The 7682-nt window shown below is 38.0% G+C and overlaps 1 long non-coding RNA gene across 1 annotated transcript; it reads left to right on the forward strand.

Annotated features, from left to right (window-relative positions):
• The first annotated feature begins 981 nt into the window (after nucleotides 1-981).
• LOC139777000 (uncharacterized) lies at nucleotides 982-2370 on the forward strand. Its single transcript, XR_011719244.1, has 3 exons — nucleotides 982-1280; nucleotides 1540-1662; nucleotides 1922-2370. It is a non-coding gene; the product is annotated as an uncharacterized lncRNA (long non-coding RNA).
• Nucleotides 2371-7682: the final 5312 nt, after the last annotated feature.

The following is a 7682-nucleotide window of genomic DNA, read 5'->3' on the forward strand; positions in this document are numbered from 1 at the left end:
TCGGCTTCGCTCCCTTATACGCGTCGTCGCGGGTCTCACCGCGCCGCGAGACTATGTCGTCGGCTTCGCTCCCTTATACGCGTCGTCGCGGGTCTCACCGCGCCGCGAGACTATGTCGTCGGCTTCGCTCCCTTATACGCGTCGTCGCGGGTCTCACCGCGCCGCGAGACTATGTCGTCGGCTTCGCTCCCTTATACGCGTCGTCGCGGGTCTCACCGCGCCGCGAGACTATGTCGTCGGCTTCGCTCCCTTATACGCGTCGTCGCGGGTCTCACCGCGCCGCGAGACTATGTCGTCGGCTTCGCTCCCTTATACGCGTCGTCGCGGGTCTCACCGCGCCGCGAGACTATGTCGTCGGCTTCGCTCCCTTATACGCGTCGTCGCGGGTCTCACCGCGCCGCGAGACTATGTCGTCGGCTTCGCTCCCTTATACGCGTCGTCGCGGGTCTCACCGCGCCGCGAGACTATGTCGTCGGCTTCGCTCCCTTATACGCGTCGTCGCGGGTCTCACCGCGCCGCGAGACTATGTCGTCGGCTTCGCTCCCTTATACGCGTCGTCGCGGGTCTCACCGCGCCGCGAGACTATGTCGTCGGCTTCGCTCCCTTATACGCGTCGTCGCGGGTCTCACCGCGCCGCGAGACTATGTCGTCGGCTTCGCTCCCTTATACGCGTCGTCGCGGGTCTCACCGCGCCGCGAGACTATGTCGTCGGCTTCGCTCCCTTATACGCGTCGTCGCGGGTCTCACCGCGCCGCGAGACTATGTCGTCGGCTTCGCTCCCTTATACGCGTCGTCGCGGGTCTCACCGCGCCGCGAGACTATGTCGTCGGCTTCGCTCCCTTATACGCGTCGTCGCGGGTCTCACCGCGCCGCGAGACTATGTCGTCGGCTTCGCTCCCTTATACGCGTCGTCGCGGGTCTCACCGCGCCGCGAGACTATGTCGTCGGCTTCGCTCCCTTATACGCGTCGTCGCGGGTCTCACCGCGCCGCGAGACTATGTCGTCGGCTTCGCTCCCTTATACGCGTCGTCGCGGGTCTCACCGCGCCGCGAGACTATGTCGTCGGCTTCGCTCCCTTATACGCGTCGTCGCGGGTCTCTCCGCGCCGCGAGACATTCATTACGCTTAATCGAATCGTTCATTTGAATGTTTCAGAAAATAACGACGCAGAAGATGACATCGGAGCAGCGAGGGAATCCTGCGAAGCTGACATCCCGAGCAGCCTGAGAGGAGGAGGAGGCCTAGGATAGGCATCGGGCATCGGCGTACCTACACTTCTGGTAAGTGTTACTTTTTATTTTTTCTAAAGATATTATAGAATTTCTCTTTTCGTTTATTCTTATTTAGTTGCTACATTAAACAGTGTTTCGAAATATAAATTAGTAAAAAGAAATAATTTGAAAAATTTGATTCAAGTTGATTCTACCATAGAGACTTTTTTCGAAGAAGTAATTTAGGAAAACATTAATCTGAATAACGAATAAGATGTTCGATGCGCGTGACAATTATTTAATCGATTCGATTATTTATATGTTACAGAAAATATCCACGCTGGAAGGACCATCAGCTTCGCATCGAGGGAACACGACGGACATCTCGAGCAGCCTGAGAGGAGGAGGAGGCCTAGGATAGGCATCGGGCATCGGCGTACCAACACTTCTGGTAAGTGTTACTTTTTATTTTTTCTAAAGATATTATAGAATCCCTCTTTTCGTTTATCCTTATTTAGTTGCTACATTAAACCGTGTTTCGGAATATAAATTAGTTAAAAGAAATAAATCAAAAAATTTGATTCAAGTTGATTCTAACGTAGAGACTTTTTTCGAAGAAGTAATTTAGGAAAACATTAATCGGAATAACGAATAAGATGTTCGATGCGCGTGACAATTATTTAATCGATTTGTTTATTTTTATGTTACAGAAAATATCCACGCAGGAAGGAGCATCAGCTTCGCATCGAGGGAACACGAGGGACACCCCGAGCAGCGTGAGAGAAAGTGGAGGCCTGGGAGAGGCATCAAAGTTGTGCAAAGTATTAATAGTACAGTTTTACATTCGCGAGATTTACGTGCTCGATACCGTACTGTGCGTGCGATATTTAATTTTGATTGTGTTTTTGATTAATCAACTGCGTGTCTTTAGTTTTTACTAACCGTCCACTTGATTCGCGTAGTATCTCGCGTCAAGATCTTCCAACATTTCGTCGTCATTAACGCAACGCAGAGTGATGAACGCGGAACGAATCGGGGCAATCGGCGTCGCGACTCTTTCAAATTTGTACGAAAAATCTGTGGTAGAAAATCGATAACTTGATTTTATATATATATATTACCAGCTTTTATATTTCACGGTATTTCCTTAAGTACTACCTTCCCCTGGGGTTACGACCTTAGCGAGGTGGGAAGGCCCAGTACCCAGTACGAGGATTTTACCCAAGCAAAACTCTTGTTCTGCTTGGATAAAAATCCAAAGACGGGGAAGCTAACGTACCCCTCGTCCGCCGATTTAATTGAATGAACGGCAGCCGGTTCGTCGCGTTTGCTTCGGGAGTGCCGTAATCAAATAATCGGACTAAAAAAGATTTTTTTAAACGGGAGTGCCGTACAGTATCGCGCGAGAAAGACTTTTACTGAAATTAGTCCGCGCGCGATTGTAGTTTATTATCCGCGAGTGTTTCTCGCGAGTGTCCTGTGCGGCGGGAGGAGGAGGTCTGACGTCCTGAGAGAAGGAGGAGGTCTGGGAGAGACATCGGGCCCCGGCAGAGCAACTTTGGGGTGAGTATCATTTCTTATGTGCATAATGTAATTCTCATTTATTTAGCTTGTTTTATCTCGATAAGTTAAGAATTAGAGAAAGAGAAATTATCTACAATTCTTGTAAAGATCTTTTTCGATAAACAGATAAATGTATTGCTAAATATTTTATTGAAAGACGAATTAGAGACGCGTAAGAATTAACTTTTCAAATGTTAATAATTTTGAGCGTTTTTTTAAATTTAAATCTTATGTTTGTATGTTACAGTATCACCGTAGCTACGCGGCCGACTAACTCCGCCCGTTGCGCATCGGATCGGTGAGTCAGTGAGAAACTTTTTTATTGAGGTAGCGAATCTACGAATAATCAAATGTAGAGCAAAAATATATCTCGATACATGTCGAATTACAATAATTTATAGTATGAAAATATTACATTTCGTAGATCCGTTGCCTTAAAATGGATGGGCTAAAACTGATTAGGGCAGATATTTAATCTTGGTAATATTATTTGTTTATTGATTATTATGCGATTGTGCTTGAGGAATTACTCGCACATTTCGCACGCACCGAGCTCGCAAAGAGCTCATTAATTATCGATCGTTTATTGAATTATGTTGACAAACCGCGCCGCGTTCTATATAAATAATCTATATAAATAATTTTTAAATAAATTTTAAATCTTAAATAAAATATATAACGACATATTTTATTGAATTAGAATTTTATTTTGCGGAAAAATGGCAGGAACTTAGAATTAGTTATACTCCTAATAAATTAAATTTTCGAAATTTTGTTTCCACATATGTAAAAAACAGCATAGAACTTTTTTAATTTTTTCTTTCACAGTATAATTGCAACGCGCCAAATCTTCGTTTTTATTATTGAAAATTAATCAGACATGTAATTTTTTATCAAGTGCACAGTTACACCTATGCTATGGTACTCTTATGTAGATCAATTCTATAGCTTACAATTAGAGTAATAAATAGAGAGAGAAATACAAAGAAACAAAAAGTAAAATAATACTATTACAACTAAAGTAATTATTTTTAAAGTGTAACATTTTTATTCAGATTTTTTAATAAAATTATTTTTATATATTATTCTTCTTGAACAAAAGGATAAAAATAAATAAGTTGTGTTAAGTGTTATAAAACTAAAAAAATATCAATATAGATAGGGAAAAATTTTGAATTAGTTAGAATATGCGTGTTATTTATACCCATCTATTCCTTTTCATTTATTTTTCCAAGATTAAATATTATATAAATTGATGCAAGAAAGTAATATATAAATATATGTAATGAGTAAAAAGGGTAAGAAATATTTTGGTTTTATTATGTAATTTATTTTATTGAAAACGTTATAATGGTTATTAATTACTAAAATTTATTTCAACAAAGCATCGATTTCACCCTAATTTTTTGTAGCCTATCCATCTATTTTTGATTGAGACGCGCACCAAATTGATGTTTTATCGGCAGTGTCGGAAAATGAACGTGGCTACATAGTACCAATTTCGAAAATGGATGTACTGGCGCTAGTGTACAGGTGTACAGGGGTTTTCGACGGTCCCATGAAAAAGACCGGGATGGCCTCGATCTCAGGCTTCTCCATCAGGAATGTTGAAAATGACGTAGTTAGGTAGCTACTTCTGGCAACATGACGCAAATTATCACGTGACGGTTTGATATTACCCGCGAACACGTGCACGCGAGCTAAGTCCAGAAACTAGAAGTAAATAACCGGAACTCTTTATCAGTATACGTATGGATTTCCGGATTTCAAAATAAATTATACGCATGGTAATAATGTGTCAATATTTATTTCTTTTTTTATTTTTAATTATTATGTTCAAGAAAATATGATTTTTTAAATCAGTTTAAGAAAACAAGTTAATAAGAAGGAAAAGAATTTTTAGGTCTTTTTAAAAGGCTCTTTATAATTTACCTGTTATAATAATATGAGTAACAGATAACACAAACACAAATATGACAATGACTTTAATTATATCTACATGACAATGATCTTACAATTAGTTATATATGTTAAATATTAATTCTTCTCATTTTAAATCATAAAATTAACAAATCTAACTATTTTTTGAATGTCATCTACATCATTAGCATAAGATATGACGGAAAACTAAGTATTAGTTGGGATTAATTTGAAATTCGAATTTGATCACCAAATCTTGATGGTAGCACAGTCACGAAGCGGCAAGTTGTTCTAGAAAATATAGCAGGGGATGGACACGTGCCAGAAACCCATATGTCTGACAATCGAATTAGAGCGGAAATAGGCAAAAATCCAAATTTCCGAAATGTATATACCATACACGGCGCACGACGGTACGTATAGCACGATAAATTCTAAACTCGTAGCCGGAGCTCGATTTCCGTAATGGAAGAACAATGAAGAGTGCTTCAGGAAACAATACGATAATACGGGCGACTGTTACGTGAGCGGAGCGGGAATAGAGCAGTAGTAAATGTCATCGGAGCCACGCATAAAGTTGCCATTAACTCGTTATACGTATCGCGGAATAAAATGCGCCACAATACGGACATACATAAACTAAGCTCGGATGACCATAATATTTCTTCATTTTTAATCACAGGAAGAGAAACTTGATGTACGAAACATTAAAGGGTCAAATTGCCTGTATAACGTTTTAAGTTGAAGAACGCGTAGATACCGGCCCAGAATTCTTATTGTATGTCATATATGTTGTGCTATAAATTATTCGTCTCGTATTAATTCTTTATGAACATAAAAACAAAGTTATAAAGAATGACTAAGCAACACAAATATCAGAACTCTAAAAAATAAAAAAATGCTAAATATTTTAAATGTAACATTATAAAGTTGATTATATTATGTATTTAAATATAAAAAGAAAAGAAATAGAATTTTGTTTACTTACATTTTTTATAAATTTTTTATATATTGCACAAATATACAATATTTTTGAGTTTAAAAACGTCCTTGACATAGTATTTTTTTTAGATTAATTTCAAAACTTATCTCTGAAGTAACTTTAATAAATAAAATGTGTATCTTTAAACGTAATATATAAATTCATGAAAAATATACCACAACGAAGGTATATTTTATTTTTTATTGTATATATTTTGTTATAAGCATAGATCACTTCAATTAATAATTGCAAGAATGATCAGAATAATACTCACAAAGTTCTCGGCATATCTCTCTCATCTGGCATATCGACGCTCAGAATTGCTTCACACCGCGACGAGCCGCTAAACGCAGCAGCTTCTCGCATACTTACACGTTAGGATCGACTAATTTTAGTTAAATGCACGCCAACTAGAGCATAGAAGGTCTAAAGTCTCCTAATAATGGAATTGCAAGCTCTTAGCGCGTGCGTGGATCTTGCAGACTGCCAAATAGCCTGCCAAAGAGATGAATAAAAAGCAGCAAATTCTAATTCTAAACTACTTATATTCTAAAAAAGGAAACAGTTTAATAATTCTTATGTATGCTTATATTTCAGTGAGTACAAACCAACATCATTTTTCTCTAAAATTTTATTGCAATGTTTTAAATAAAACTACCAACTCATGTTTTAATGCAAGTGCAGTTTTAAATGTATCGTATAAATTTTATTTTCTTTTTCATTATAATGGCCTTTTAAAATAGTAATCTCAAAAATAAAAACATTTATAAAAAATAATAACTTCCTCCGCCAGTGAATTAAAAACGAAATATTCTTTATTCTCGACTACCTGGCAAAATTATAATTATGTGCACTACGTTTCGGCTCTAAAAAACATTTATGTTATATGTATACGTTTACATTAAAAGGATAAGACATTCCAATTTATATATAAATTTGAAATAACTTTATAATACACTTATCATATCAGAAAATAAAAAAAACGTAAGCGTCTTAGGCATTATAGCCATTCGCTACTGTTTGCTTAAGCTTCCCTTTATGCTTTTAATTTAATAAATGTCACCCAATATTTCAATGGAAACATTCAACGATATTTACTTCGTCACGACTTCGACCATCTCTTCAGGAAAACGAAGAAAAATGCATGTCGTGAAATTCACCCTGCCATGGCCAGATGCTATAAATAATTCGTGAGTAGCTATCGTAAACGTCGTGGAGTTTTTCCGAGGTGTAAATCACTCTTACTAGGGCTCGTTGTAAAATCTTACCCTTACCCCACTTTATGCTACCGCCGTTGAGCGTAAACGTCTGTCTCGCGATGTACGAGTATTTGCATGTTGAAAAGGGAAACGTGGCTGCGCATCATGCACACACACAGTGTAGTAACCAAAGCGTATCGAATTGCCGGACAGCCATTCGGTTTGAAAGGCATTGTATACGAAAATAATAATGTAGAATGGCATATTCGAGAATAGCCATTCTTAACATGGCAAATTTTACATAAATCTCAAGGAAAATACCTTATACAAAAGGGCATATTCATATGTTAATATTTTTTCCCAGTTTCATATCTTATAAAAATAAAAGGAATTCAATGTGCAACAAAAACCTGCATGTTTGTAACATTTTTAATTAACCTAGTTTTCAAAAATGCTGAATGTACTCTTCTGAAAGTAAAGTAAAGCGACATTTTTTAATAATTTGTCATAATTTGATATGTATAAAATTTACACATTTTTATATTCAATTTACTTATGTAACTATTTTATATTCTAAAGTTTAGGTGCATCTTAGATCACAGTTGTATTAATATTAGTGTATTAAAGAGAAGTATATGGACTTTACTCAATATCTATATAGTTTCTCGAATCTTGTTATAATTTGATAAAATTACGGAAAGATTGATGTACAACATGACGTTTCGTGTGCATGATTATTCGCGTGACAATACAGGTTCAGCCGTACGTATTAAACACCGTCACGTAAAAGCCGGCACTTAATTTCCC

This window comes from Temnothorax nylanderi, unplaced genomic scaffold, assembly GCF_030848795.1.
Source record: "Temnothorax nylanderi isolate EJ_2023f unplaced genomic scaffold, tnyl_v1.0 TNYL_tig0135_pilon, whole genome shotgun sequence".
Taxonomy (NCBI): Eukaryota; Metazoa; Arthropoda; class Insecta; order Hymenoptera; family Formicidae; genus Temnothorax; species Temnothorax nylanderi.